Here is a 13,910-nt window from a genome sequence, read left to right on the forward strand (position 1 = left end):
AATTGTTGGCTATTAGTGTTTCAATTCCAACCTGGATGCATGAGGTTACTGAAACCTATACAAATGATCTCCAAGCTAGAGAATTGATTACTCAACTTACTGTGGACTTACAAGGACCCAGTCTATGGAATTATACATCTGGTGTTCTGAGGAAAAAGGGGAAGATTTATATTGGTGATACTGGAAATCTTAGACAACAGCTGATCTCCACATTTCATGACTCTCTATTAGGTGGTCATTTTGGTCAGCTAGGAACTTAAAAGACCATCTCAACTGTTTTATTGGCCCAAAATAAAGCAGATGGTGATTGAATTTGTGGCAAGCTGTGATGTGTGTGTGAGGATCAAGGATGACAATGCAGCTTATCCAGGATTGCTGCAACCCCTTCCTTATTCCTAATCAGGCATGGAGTCACATCAGCATGGACTTCATTGAAGGGTTGCCTAAATCCAAGAACAAATAGGTAATCTTAGTGGTGCTAGATAGAATGACTAAGTATGCACATTTTATAGCCTTGTCCTATCCTTTTACTGCTGTTACTGTGGTTGAAAAGTTCTGGAAAAGGGTGCATAGCTTATATGGAACTCCTGAGTCAATTGTCACTGATAGGGACAAGATATTTCTTAGCAACTTTTGGCAAGCTTTATTCAAACCATTAGGAACTCAGCTTCACTACAACATAGCTTACCACCCACAAAGTGGTGGAAAACTGAAAGAGTAAACAAATGCTTAGAAAATTACTTAAGATGTATGACTTCTAATAGACCAACTAAGTGGAAGCAATGGTTGTCAGCTGCTGAATGGCGGTACAACACTAATTTCCATACTAGCCTGCAATGCACTCCTTTTGAAGCCTTATATGGTTACTCTCCACCTCGGCTATCTCTGGGACCCTTGCTTGAAACCATAGTCCCGGCCCATTTTGTGAGGATGTCTTTACGTCATGTTGGCAAAGAAATGCAACAACTACTTAAAGACCATCTAAGTAAGGCTCAAGAAAGAATGAAGTATTATGCTGATCAAAGGAGGACTCACAGGGAGTTTGCAGTTGGTAATATGGTTTACTTGAAGTTTGTTACACCCTGTAGTTTGTATATTGTGATTCGTTAGGTGTTGGTTGTTTTAAGTATGGACATTGGAGTTACCTCCAAGGATATATGGGATTGTATGCGCTTATCTTATGGTTATGAGGGTTTAAGTTCATATAACAAGCTATAGAAGGATTGGAGGGCAAGTAAATCAAGGAAATTAAGTTTGTTGAACTTTGAAGAAAATATGAGTGGCATTTTGATCCAACTTGGAGAAAGAATATCTTTTATGAAGAGTTTTGGAGCAAAGAAAAAGCCTAAATTAAAGTTCATGAAGTCTAGTTTCCAACTCACCAAACCGCTCGTTGATAGAACATCGGAGTAGAGAGTTATGGACGTTACAAGTTAGGCCGATAGAGCAGGAATTTACCCCGCGCGAACGCGACCACAGGGCCGTGAACGCGAAGAGTAGCAGGGATTAACCCTTCACGAACGCGACCCAAGGCCGCGAATGTGAAGGGCAAAATTTAAGTCGGTTACCACCGACTTCAACACCCTATATAAGGGCAAAACCCCCTTATTTTCACCAAAAATATTTCCCCAAAAGCTCAGCAACATATTGGAGAGTGTGTGTGTCATAAAAGTGAGGAATTGGAGTGATTTCGAGTGGCGGAGTATTAATCGAGGCCCGGATAGCATATAGTTGTGATTATAGTATTGTTTTGCGGTGGATCTTGGTTTGGATTCAAAGTAAATATTGAAGATATTGCTTCTCTAGCCAGAATAAGGTACGGATCTCTCTTTGTTGATGTTGATTTTGGTTTACGTACAAAGATAGAGTTATTAAATAGTCGTATGATGAATTGGTTGGTTGAGAAATTGAATAAACATCGTGTGGGATGTTTATGGAGTATTTTGGTGTTGATATTGTTTTTGTTAATGTTGGTATTGTTGTTGTTGGTTGTTGAATTATGATTTCGGGCTAGGCATAGAAACAGGGAAGATGCTGCCCGAATTTCAGCAGATCCTAAATGGATTTAAATTAGAGGCTTAAGATGAGCGTATGATGATGAGCCTAACAATAATATGAATGGTCGTGTATGTAGATCACGAGACTATGGACGAACTTAAGTAAATTGTAAGACAGGAAGTGAGTTGGAAAAGTCGAGAAGTACGCTCCAAGGTATGTAAGGCTAGTCCCTTTATTTCTAAAGGCATAGTTCTCTTCTTGTGGACCCATACATATTTTTCCATAACATCCTTATTCTCAAAAGCTAAAAGTTCATGATTCTCAAAGTTCCTCTATTACTAAAGATAGATGTTTTCCATGATAACAATGATGATGAATGAATTCCATAAGATCTTAATCCCCAATAATGTTAGAAGTTCATGATTCTTAAAGTTCTTATGCTGCTAAAGATAAATAATTTCTATTATGACCATGATGATGATTACGATGACTTCATTTATAAAGATTTCAAAATATATGGATTTTATGTTATTATGAGATTATTGAGCCTATTTCCAAATTTTCTTGATGTCATTCCTTATTGTTGATCTCACCTTATGCTACTCGTTCCTTCAAGGTGGGATATAACGATGATGATTATTCCATAATATAATTGGAGGCAACAGACCTTACGTCACTCCAATAAAGTTATAGCTTTTATTTGGGCTCTCATGCATGCTATTTATATATTATATATGTATATATGGGGATATGGGGAAAAGGGCAGGCGTTATATACGCATAACCACCTGATCAGCTGGATATCGTCTGGGACGCGGGATATGTGGGATAAATGAATCGGGCCGTTCATTCCGCGGCAATATAATATATTTATGGATCGGGCCGTTTGTTCCGCGGCAATATAATATATTTATGGATCGGGCCATTCGTTCCACGGCAATATAATCTATTTATGGATCGGGCTGCACGTTCCGCAAAGATTACTATTTTGTGTATATATGTATGAGAAATGTTTTTCTGAGGCAACTAGACGTACATGTTATCTCTTTATCTCATATTATGCTTCATATTTCTTGTTATACCGCTATTCATGCCTTATATGCTCAGTACATTATTCATACTGACGTCCTTTCTTGTGGATGCTGCATTCATGTACGCAAGTATAGAAAGACGAGACGAGGACCCTCCATAGTAGGCTGCCTTTAGGTACTAGTTTTGCTTGGTGCGCTCCACTTCTTCTTGGAGCATTGCCGAGTCTGGGTTTGTATATGTATTTTGTATTAAGGGTATGTCGAGGGCCCTGTCCCGACTTCTGTACTTCAGTCATGTTCATAGAGGCTCTGCAGACAGTCTCCTGTATGCTGTTTAGTTATATTTTGCCTGTACTTATGTCAGCTTCGTGGGCCCATTGTACACATTCATATGCATGATATTATGTTCGCCTTTAGTCTCTTTGGTCTTATGTTGCTATTTGAGAAATAGAAGATACGAGTTACAACTTGGTTCGCTCGGTCCCTGTAAGGCACCGGGTGCCAATCACACCTTACCTAGGTTGGGGTGTGACAAAGTTACAACTTTATAGATAGACTTCCATTGCATTAAGGAGGAATCTCAAACTCAGTTCTAAGTACTATGGTCCTTACCAGGTGTTAGAAAGGATTAGGAAGGTTGCCTACAAGCTGGCATTGCCTCCCAGTTCTAAGGGGCATCCAGTTTTTCATGTTTCCTTGCTAAAAAAGAAGGTGGGCACTAAAGTGGTGGTGCAGTCTGAGTTACCTGCTACTGGTGATGATGGTCAATTCCTTGTCCATCCAGTAGCCATTCTCCAAAGGCAGTTGTTAAAGAAGAATAATGTGGCTATGGTTAAGATACTAGTGCAATGGTCCAATTTACCACCGGAGGATGCCACTTGGGAAGACTATCAGTATCTTCAGGCCAAATTTCTAGGTTTTGATTCCCATCCTTGAGGTCAAGGATGTTTTGATGGAGGAGGGTATGTCATGATCTCACTATATTAGTAATTAAAGTAGTAGAATTAGTGGAAATAATATAATAAAGGATTAGTATATTATAAGTATGTTGCCAGCCGGATTCGATATTGGGTAAGCAAGGAGTATTATTAACTAACTTTTGAAATGGATGGCTGAGATTAGAAGGGAATTAATGAGCTGCAATGGCCAGGATCTTGCCACGTCATTAGCCTTTGGTTATAAGTTGTCAGAGGAGAGAGAAAATCAATTATGAAAAATCAGGTGCAATTTCTTCTTCTTCTCGACTCTTTCTTCTCCTCCAATCTTCTCTTTTACTTCTGCAGATCTATTCTCATCAATGGCGAATTTATGTTATCTTTTAGTATAGTTTTATTAAGCAGTTTTAGATCTATTGATTAAGTTCCATTTTTCCATTTTCGATGTAATAGAAAATTGTTCCAAAAAACTTGTTGTTCTTCAGTTTGGATTGATTAATTGTGTAAGTTGAGAGATCATTACAAAGAAGCACAAAAATGTTCAAAAGTACGAGTTTTGGACGAAATAAACTATATATATATATATATATATATATATATATATATATATATATATATATATATATAGATAGATAGATAGATAGATAAAGAGATAGAGAGAGAGAGAGAGAACCTCACTATTTTCTCCAAGTAATTTAGTATTTTCAATTTAATGTTTTCCTAAGTTCATCAATTACTGCCAAATTCTAATCGATAGCCGAACCACCATGCTAGGGATTAAGGATAGGACCATCATGCTAGGGATTAATGTAACGATAGGTTATACATTTGTACCTAATAACAATTATTGGGGTGCAAATATTTCAAACTTTAGCGATATATTACTGGAGTAGTACTTGCATAGTTGACGACTCACATTCAAGACAGTTAATTATTTTTTTTCTTTTTCTCTTTGGTGAAAAACTATTAATGTTAATGCTATGCCTGAAAGTAATACTTGATTTGTCCCATTTCATATAAGACACTGGTCTTTTTCTATAAGTTTTTCAAAAAATTGAGTGTTTAAATTTTTTTTATTTTACTACATAATGACATAATTTTATACCTACAATTTTTTTTGGTTCATTATAGCTACAAAATTAATGTATCACATTAATAAAAAAAATTAAAATTCTTTCTAAAATGCCGTACTTTATCAAATGTCTTTGCAAAAACTGGGACACATGGAGTAAGTATGAGAATGATATTCACTTTGTGCCCCAAAAAGAAGAAGAAGAAGAAGAATTATTAAGTATTCCCTCCGTCTTTCCTTTTTAGTCACTCGCTTCTAAAATGAACGACACCTTCTATATTTATTAACAATTCAACTTTATGAAATGATTTCTAGTCGCACAAATTTGTGTGGTTTGTTTTAGACCACAAATTTAAAAAAATCTTCCTTTATTTCTTAAATTTTGTGTCAAGTCAAAAAACTTCATATAAAAGGGACAAAGAGAGTACTAAATTAGTAGGAAAAGCAGATGGCTTCTATCTGGCTAGCTCTTGTATTAATTGCAATAATGTTTAGTTATCTTGTTCAAGAATTAATGGGGAAGAAGAAGCAACTTCCTCTAGGGACAAGCGGACTTCCACTTACTGAGAATATTCCCATGGTAGGCAAGAATCTTCACCAAGATCTTCATAAAATAGCTAAGAAATATTGTCCCGTTATGTCCATCCGTTTTGTGTTAACAACCACAAGCAAAGGCAAGAAGAGAAAAGAAATCTATGGCGGCTAAGGTTAAAGAGAAGAGAGGAAGAGAGAAGATTTTTATTATCTGTGTATCTAAAAACAAAATAATGAATCAAAGTTACAAAATATCTGGCCCAACTCCTATTTATATAGGCCCGGGTCCAACTAATCCTAACAACTCAACTCGATTTACACGGAAAATAAAATATAGGGCCAAGCCCGGTACATGTAAATATTATAGAAAATTAAATTGGCCCAAATGAAAATGAACTATCCTATTCCAACCCCACCCCCACCCCCGGTGCAAGTTAGAGGGTGATACAACCCCCAACTTGTGCAGATGCACATGATGAAAAGCTCCTGGCAAAGTCTTGTTAAACATGTCAGCAAGTTGGGAGGCACTGGATGTGTGAGACAAAGCAATAAGCCCATCAGATAATTTGGTGCGCACAAAGTGACAGTCCGGTTCAATCTTCTTAGTATGTTCATAGACAACTGAATTTTTTGCAATATGAATATCTGCTTGGTTGTCACAGAACAAAGGAACAGAAGAGATGTCAGGCAAACCAAACTCATACAACAATCGAACAACCCAAGTTGTTATATCCCGTGTTTTGAACAATGGGACAATATGAGTGAATTACGATAAGTTGGGGACAAGACCATTCCGAGGTACGAAGTAGAGACTTTTGTTTGCTTTAAGAGCATAAGTTGTGTATGATTTTATTGGCATGGAAATACTAAGGAAACATTTGGGGTCAAAAGCTATTTTTGGAAAGTGTTCTATTTTTGGAAAGTAGATAATTCATGAAAAAAAAGAAGAAGAGAGAAATAAGGGGCTAGGTGGCCGGCCATGTGGTTATGTGGGCCATGGCCACATGGTTGGCTATTATGTGGAATAAAAAGATGACTAAGTCATCTTATTTCATCACTCTCCCCTTAGAATTTTCAAGAAACTTGGAGAACACCAACACAAAAAATTCGGCCATGGAGACTCAAAATTGAAGACAAAAAATCTTCATCCCAAAAATAATTTCTTCTAGTTTTCCTACCAATTGAAAGGTTCTCTTTAACGTGAGGTAGTTGTTGGAACAAACAAAACGCTCGTTCTTGCAAAGTAGCATCCTAGCCGAGTGGAAGAAGTGGGTGAAGAGGTATGGTTCAATCTTTCCTTTTATATGTTATAAATGGTTTGTGGATGTTATAATATGTGGAAATGAATGAAATTCATGAAATATGGATGTTAGAGTGAAACCGTGCATATGTGGGTGTTGGCCGTGTGTGTGTGTGTGTGTAGGAGCAATGGATTAATGGTATTTAGCATGTTTGCATGTTGTTGTAGTGTGTGGAAATGGATGGAAATCATGAAAATGGCATGTTGATGTTGTAGCCGTATGAATGGTGTTGGAACCGTGCATATGTAGTATGTATGCCAAGAATGAATTAATTTTATTTAGCGTTTTGTTTGTTGTTGTCGTGTGGATTCTATGTTGATAATGAAAGTTTAATGAATCAAATTGAAGTTGTGATGGTTGTGGGCTGATTTGGAAGCCAATGTAACTCTTATGTAAATTTTATATTTAGGAGGATGACATTGTTAAAATGAAGATTGTTGGTATAGTTCATGAGTTTTGGAAGAAAGAAATGCGTTAGTGTTGTTTATGTTGAGTTGGGGAGACTTCGGGTAAGGTGGTGGTGTGGTTGGATTGTTTGAAATATTGTGTGAATTGTTTAAAGTGTCCTTGAATATTGTTTGAATGATTTCGGATTAGTAATTGAACGTGTGAGTATTGGCGTTAGCTTGATTTTATGCGGTTGAATTGAATATAAGTGAATGTCGTCGCATTATGTGAAAGAAGGTTGTTGATGTTAAAATGTGTTTTGAATTAATGGTTGATGTTGCTAGAATGTTTGTTGGTATTGTTGTGGATGAAATTGGCCGAGTTTAATTCTCGAGGTGGTGCATTTATAGGGGAAGTCTTTTTGTGAATTTCTTTAGAATTGAGTGCTAGTTGGAATTGAATTCCTAAGTGCCTTCAACTAATGTTCAATATTCATTGATGTGGTGTAGACCTTGGAGAGCCGAGACTCGAGTTGGATTAACTTAGGGAGCGACCGAGGTATGTAAAACTCACCCTTTCTTTCTTTGGCATGTCTTAGACGTAAGGAAAGAATTATACGAGCCTCGGGGAAATTCTATTCTTGCGATCCGGGCGTGTTTCCGACTTTTATTCACCTCTTGATATTAACATTCTTAATGTAGATATTTTATGATCCTTGTGTCCTTTGTATGTTTAAATTTTAAGTGGTACATAAGGAAATTCTGTTCTTAAAAAGATTAAAACTACGAACGACCGTAACTTTCACAAAAAGGCTCGGATCGCCTCGATATGCTCGTAGGAGTTTCCGTAGGGTATGATGACTCTAACTTCCATAGGTGGGCTCGGATTGGTTTGATACTTATCCGTGGGCCCCGAGACGTTAAATTGTATAGTTCTAACGGTTTGGTAGAAAGAACCTAATATGCTTACTATTCCGACCCCCCCGAGTTTGATTACTTATTTATTTACCGAGTCTAAAATGAGGATTGTCATGCATATAATTTCGATATGTCGCTATGATCTCCAAAGTTCGATTTGACATGTTCCGAGAAAGATGTCCGAAAGGTACTTGACATAATTCTTGTCCGATTTTCAAATGAAATTTCGTTTAACTTATTTCATCGAGTATATGATTTATGCATATGATTTCTCACTATATAAAGCTATATATATATATATATATATATATATATATATATATATATATATATGATGATGATGATGTGTGATGAGATGGGGATGGCGGCCGGGATGGCATCTCGATGATTCTATTCACCGAGTCCCTCTAGAGAGGCCGGACACGCTATGTATATGCATATGTATATGATGACTATTTACTTATGTTTATGACATGATCATGCATGATTTATGTTTAAAGGTAAGCCTTTACGGTGCGTACTCATGTTCCATACTCTCTTTCGATACGATTTTGTTCTCTTGTATTCCATGCTTTACATGCTCGGTACGTATTCATCTTGACTCCACTTTTCGGGGGCTGCGTTTCATGCCGCGGTGTGAGATACTTGTTTGGGTGAGCTGCCAGCTTAGGATCCCTACTCAGCGGTTTTGGAGTGCTCCTTTGTTCCGGAGCCTACACTTTGGTACAGATTCTTTTGTTGTCTTTATGTATATGCCTATTCAGGGGTACGACGGGGCCCTGTCCCGTCATATGATTCTGTTATTACTCTTAGAGGCCTGTAGACATAAATGTGGGTTGTGGGTAGCACTGTTCAGTGGTGTTTGTGTTCTGTATATATGATATATGTTTATATGTGTGCGCGATGTCGTGCCTTACTGTACGTATAAGCTCCTATTATGTTTGTTATGATCTGATTATAGTTGATAGGTGGGCACGAGTGCCCAGCTCGGGCACTAGTCACGGCCTACGGGGCTGGGTCGTGACAAAAGTGGTATCGAAGCGGTTCGTCCTCGGAATGTCTACGGGCCGTGTCTAGTAGAGTCTTTGTTTATCGGTGTGTCATGCACCACATCTATAAACGGAGGCTACGGACATTTAGGATGATATCTCTCCTTTTGATCTTAGATCGTGCGTGTAGGCGTATTATCAAGATGACTCTCCCACAACGAATTGCTATGTTTTCGGCGATGCCTCCGAGAAAAGGCGACGGGGCGCCGAGAAGGGGCAAGTCTACGCCGATTGGAGAGACCGCCCCAGGCCGAGAGTTACTAGGCCCCGCGCCCAGCCTGAGCCGGAGGTTGTGCCCCCGTCGGCTAGTTTTGCTACCCCATCACCATCGAGGGGCATAGAAGCGATGTGCATTGCGGTCGCAGGCCGGCCCCCCCGCCCGCTCCCGAGGTTCGAGTGCCCGAGCCTCCGGCTCCTCGGCCCGGGGCGGAGGATAGGGCTATGAGGATGCGGTTCCGTTCGCTCACTCGTTGGTCGGGTACGGGGGCGGTGTCCACGAGACATGGATTAGGAGATGATCATGCGAACGGACGTGACGATCGAGGGCCCGCTTATTTCTTGACTGTAATCCGCCAGAGTTTTTCGGTCAAAGGCTTGAGAGGACCCCAGGGAGTTCATCGGACGGTACGCGGCGTACGTGCCGCGGCTTATCGGGGCTTCCGAGACTGAGTCTGTCGAGTTGGCGTCGTATCGGTTGCATGATATAGTAGCTAATTGGTATGAGTCTTGGGAGGCACGTCCGGAGCGGGGTGCTCCTCCGGCCGTATAGGATGAGTTCGTGGAGGCCTTTCTCGGCCATTTTCTACCCCCGAACGAGACGAGCCGGGGTTCGCAGATTTTTACATTTGAGCGGGGCGGCGGGGTGTCCGGGAGTATAGCCTTGAGTTTGACTCTTTGGCTAGATACGCGCCTCATATTGTGGCTGACATGGCTGATAGAGTGCACCAGTATGTGATGGGGTTGGATAGTTATTTGATCGATAGCTATATGGCGATGGCTTCCCAGCCCGGTGTGGATATTGCCCGGGTACAGGCGTATGCCCAGGGTATGGAGGAGCGACACAGGGGGCGTCAGCCCGACAGAGACTATGACAGGGGCCAGCCCAAGAGGGCTAGATCGGCTGGGTATTCTGGGGAGTTTCGAGGCGGGCAGCCTCAGCCGTACACCGGGTATTCTTCTCAGCAGGCACGGAGTGCACCTCCACGGTTCCCGGGTAGGAGATTAGATCGCACGGGGTATTCAGGAGCCGGTCAGAGCTCCAGGGCTTCAGGTTCGCAGTCGAGCAGAGGATTGAGCCAGACGAGGCCGTCCATGCCTCAGTGCCCTCAGTGCGGCAGGCGCCACCCGGGGGAGTGTCGTTACACCACAGGTGCTTGTTTTGCTTGCGGCCGTCAAGGCCATATCATGAGGGAGTGCCCGTATGGGGGTAGGTCAGGTGGTGCAGCTCAGCCTACTGGGTCGGGTGCTGGTTCGTCTTCTTCAGTAGCTATGCGCCCTACGGGGCAGGGTATGCCGGCACCAGCAGGCCGTGGTAGAGGCCGCGGCGGAGCTCCCAGTTCCAGCGGTCCTTCGAACCGCATATATGCTTTGGCGAGTAGACAGAATCTGGAGGCAGCACCGGATGCGGCTACAGGTACACGAATCCTTATTAGAATTTATATTTTTATGTGTGTGTATCTGTTGTATAATTGTTGCATAGTAGTGGTAGGCGAAATTCAAAGGTTGGTGACCAAGTATTTATAAGTAACGGCGATTAAGACGTATTCACTATCATGGCGGATTTGGAAGTCTAGGATGGAAAGTAGTTATATCCATAGGTGAAAAGTGAATATGTAGAATCGAGAGAGGGGTAAAATAGTAATTGTGTTATAAGAGCGTTCGGAAACCTGTTAAGATTTCAATTTACTCCAGATTAGGCGATGAATGTTGTGCGATAAGGTGGACGCGATTATACCAGCATTAGAGCATCATATTCCATCGGAGTCCCAAAGTTAAGCGTGCTAGCGTGAGAGAAATTCTAGGATGGGTGACCCCCCTGGGAAGTGTTCTGGAAAATCTTATAAATTCTGATACAGGAACCAAACGGGAAGTTAGAGTAGTCTAAGGGAATTTAGAACGTCTGAGGTAGTGAGGGAAACTGCAAGAGGTACTAGATCGGTGAAGAGAAAGAAGGTGCATTACAGTTTTAAAACTAGGGCCAGTGTGAATAGTGGTTGGGAGCGTTATGTAAGCAGGTTAGTGGTAATTATGTCTACATAGGTATGCACTCGATATCCCATATGTGGCTATAGCAGCGGATATGTGTATTCTAGTACCTAATGTGGCGGTACGGAAGGCATTAATCGGACAGGGTAGCGAAGTTCAAGTGGAAGGAAAGAAAAATAAATGGCACAGATGCCACAGGGCAAGGCGATACGTTTTTACTATGGGGTAAGTTTGGGAAGTACTAACTTGATAATATCTCGAAAGGAAAGAAGGTGAGTAGATGAATGACAAAGGGATCGAAATCTTGGAATAAAAGTGCGGCTTTCGACCGAGAGTGGAAGGTGTAGACATAGAGCAAAGTATAATTAGGGTAATAATATAAGTGCGCCCTAAAGGGAAACGGGTGCGAGAAATGCAAGTAGCAGATAGAGACAATTAATACCACAATGTATTTGATACAGATACCCGGCTGAAAGTAAGATTCCTCGCCGAGACAAGTTAGTAAGACCCAAGCCAGAAAAAGGGATAGAAGCTAGGGTGGTAAGTGAGATAGTACGGTGGGTTAATTGTAGAGATGTTGGACGATATGACACTGGGGAGTGGAAGCCTAGAGGAAAATACGACAAAAGAACTACGACAAGTAACTTACGGAGACGCAGTTTGTGAGAGGTAACGTTAGTCGGCCGGGACTAGAGGCTAAAATGTGAGCAATAGGGTTGTTCGCTAATAACACTGCGACCTATGGATAGCAAGGACATAGGAAGCCTCCGATAGTAGGAAGTGAGGACACTAGACGAGTGAGTAAGGGAAGAAAAGAGAGTACAATAGGGTAGGCCATAAGCGAATATTAGGACGGAAGGAATAGGTGGAACAGGGTGAACCAGGAGAAGAAAAGATCGTGACTGAGATTAAATGTACCTTATACAAGTTGTACCAGAGTAGTTAATGAGGAGAGTCTGGATTCAGTAATACCAATACGGTGATGATATTTTGGGCGCATTAAGGAAAGGTGAAGATGGGTTAAGCCACCTACTGAGATAGGATTAAGTACGAAGGACAAACAGGACATGACTATGATTGAATCAAAGACCTATTCCGATATCGGTTGCAAGAGAAAGGGGCACTAAAAGAGTCGGAAGTAAAAATAAAGAGATAACACAGGATAATGTGTCTAAACCGAGGAAAGGAGGATTATAAGATGATTTGAGCAAAATGATCAAGCTAGCGGCTTATTAAAGAAAGAAGGGTGAATTTATATGCCAAATCATAACAGTTAACGACTGTAAAACAAAGATCGGCTGTTGGCATCTCAGAAACAACAGAACTTATGTGACGGCAATCGGCGTCAACACATAGAACTCCAGATTGGCGGGTAAGTACGCTTGGAGATATCACCCTTGGAGGGTGTAACGAGATTCGAAGAGAAGGAGAAGTTTGACTCGAGATATATTGGACCTTATTACAGTGTTCGTGAGGCAAGAAGGGTGCGTGCTAAAGATGTGGTCTTCTTAAAGTATCGACGGAAAGGAGACGACTTGGGAAGCTGGAGAGGAGATAAAGAAGAACTACGATCGGTAGCAGACGTTGCATACTATGGCAATAAAGGGAACCCCCGAGATCCTTACATGACTTTATAAGACTAGTTGAACATTCGAGGACGAATGTTCTAAAGGGGGGAAGGATGTTATATCCCGTGTTTTGAACAATGGGACAATATGAGTGAATTATGATAAGTTGGGGACAAGACCATTCCGAGGTACGAAGTAGAGACTTTTGTTTGCTTTAAGAGCATAAGTTGTGTATGATTTTATTGGCATGGAAATACTAAGGAAACATTTGGGGTCAAAAGCTATTTTTGGAAAGTGTTCTATTTTTGGAAAGTAGATAATTCATGAAAAAAAAAAGAGAGAAATAAGGGGCTAGGTGGCCGGCCATGTGGTTATGTGGGCCATGGACACATGGTTGGCTATTATGTGGAATAAAAAGATGACTAAGTCATCTTATTTCATCACTCTCCCTTAGAATTTTCAAGAAACTTGGAGAACACCAACACAAGGGGCCATTCGACGGAGACTCAAAATTGAAGACCAAAAATCTTCATCCCAAAAATAATTTCTTATAGTTTTCCTACCAATTGAAAGGTTCTCTTTAACGTGAGGTAGTTGTTGGAACAAACAAAACGCTCGTTCTTGCAAAGTAGCATCCTAGCCGAGTGGAAGAAGTGGGTGAAGAAGGTATGGTTTAATCTTTCCTTTTATATGTTATAAATGGTTTGTGGATGTTATAATATGTGGAAATGAATGAAATTCATGAAATATGGATGTTAGAGTGAAACCGTGCATATGTGGGTGTTGGCTGTGTGTGTGTGTGGTGTGTAGGAGCAATGGATTAATGGTATTTAGAATGTTTGCATGTTGTTGTAGTGTGTGGAAATGGATGGAAATCATGAAAATGGCATGTTGATGTTGTAGCCGTATGAATG

At 40.7% G+C, this 13,910-nt stretch overlaps 1 pseudogene; it reads left to right on the forward strand.

Moving 5' to 3' along the window:
- Positions 1-5,483: 5,483 nt before the first annotated feature.
- Positions 5,484-13,910, forward strand: part of LOC132060754 (cytochrome P450 71AU50-like) — a 28,139-nt pseudogene continuing 19,712 nt past the window's right edge.

Source organism: Lycium ferocissimum, chromosome 6, assembly GCF_029784015.1.
Source record: "Lycium ferocissimum isolate CSIRO_LF1 chromosome 6, AGI_CSIRO_Lferr_CH_V1, whole genome shotgun sequence".
In the NCBI taxonomy this organism is placed as follows: Eukaryota; Viridiplantae; Streptophyta; class Magnoliopsida; order Solanales; family Solanaceae; genus Lycium; species Lycium ferocissimum.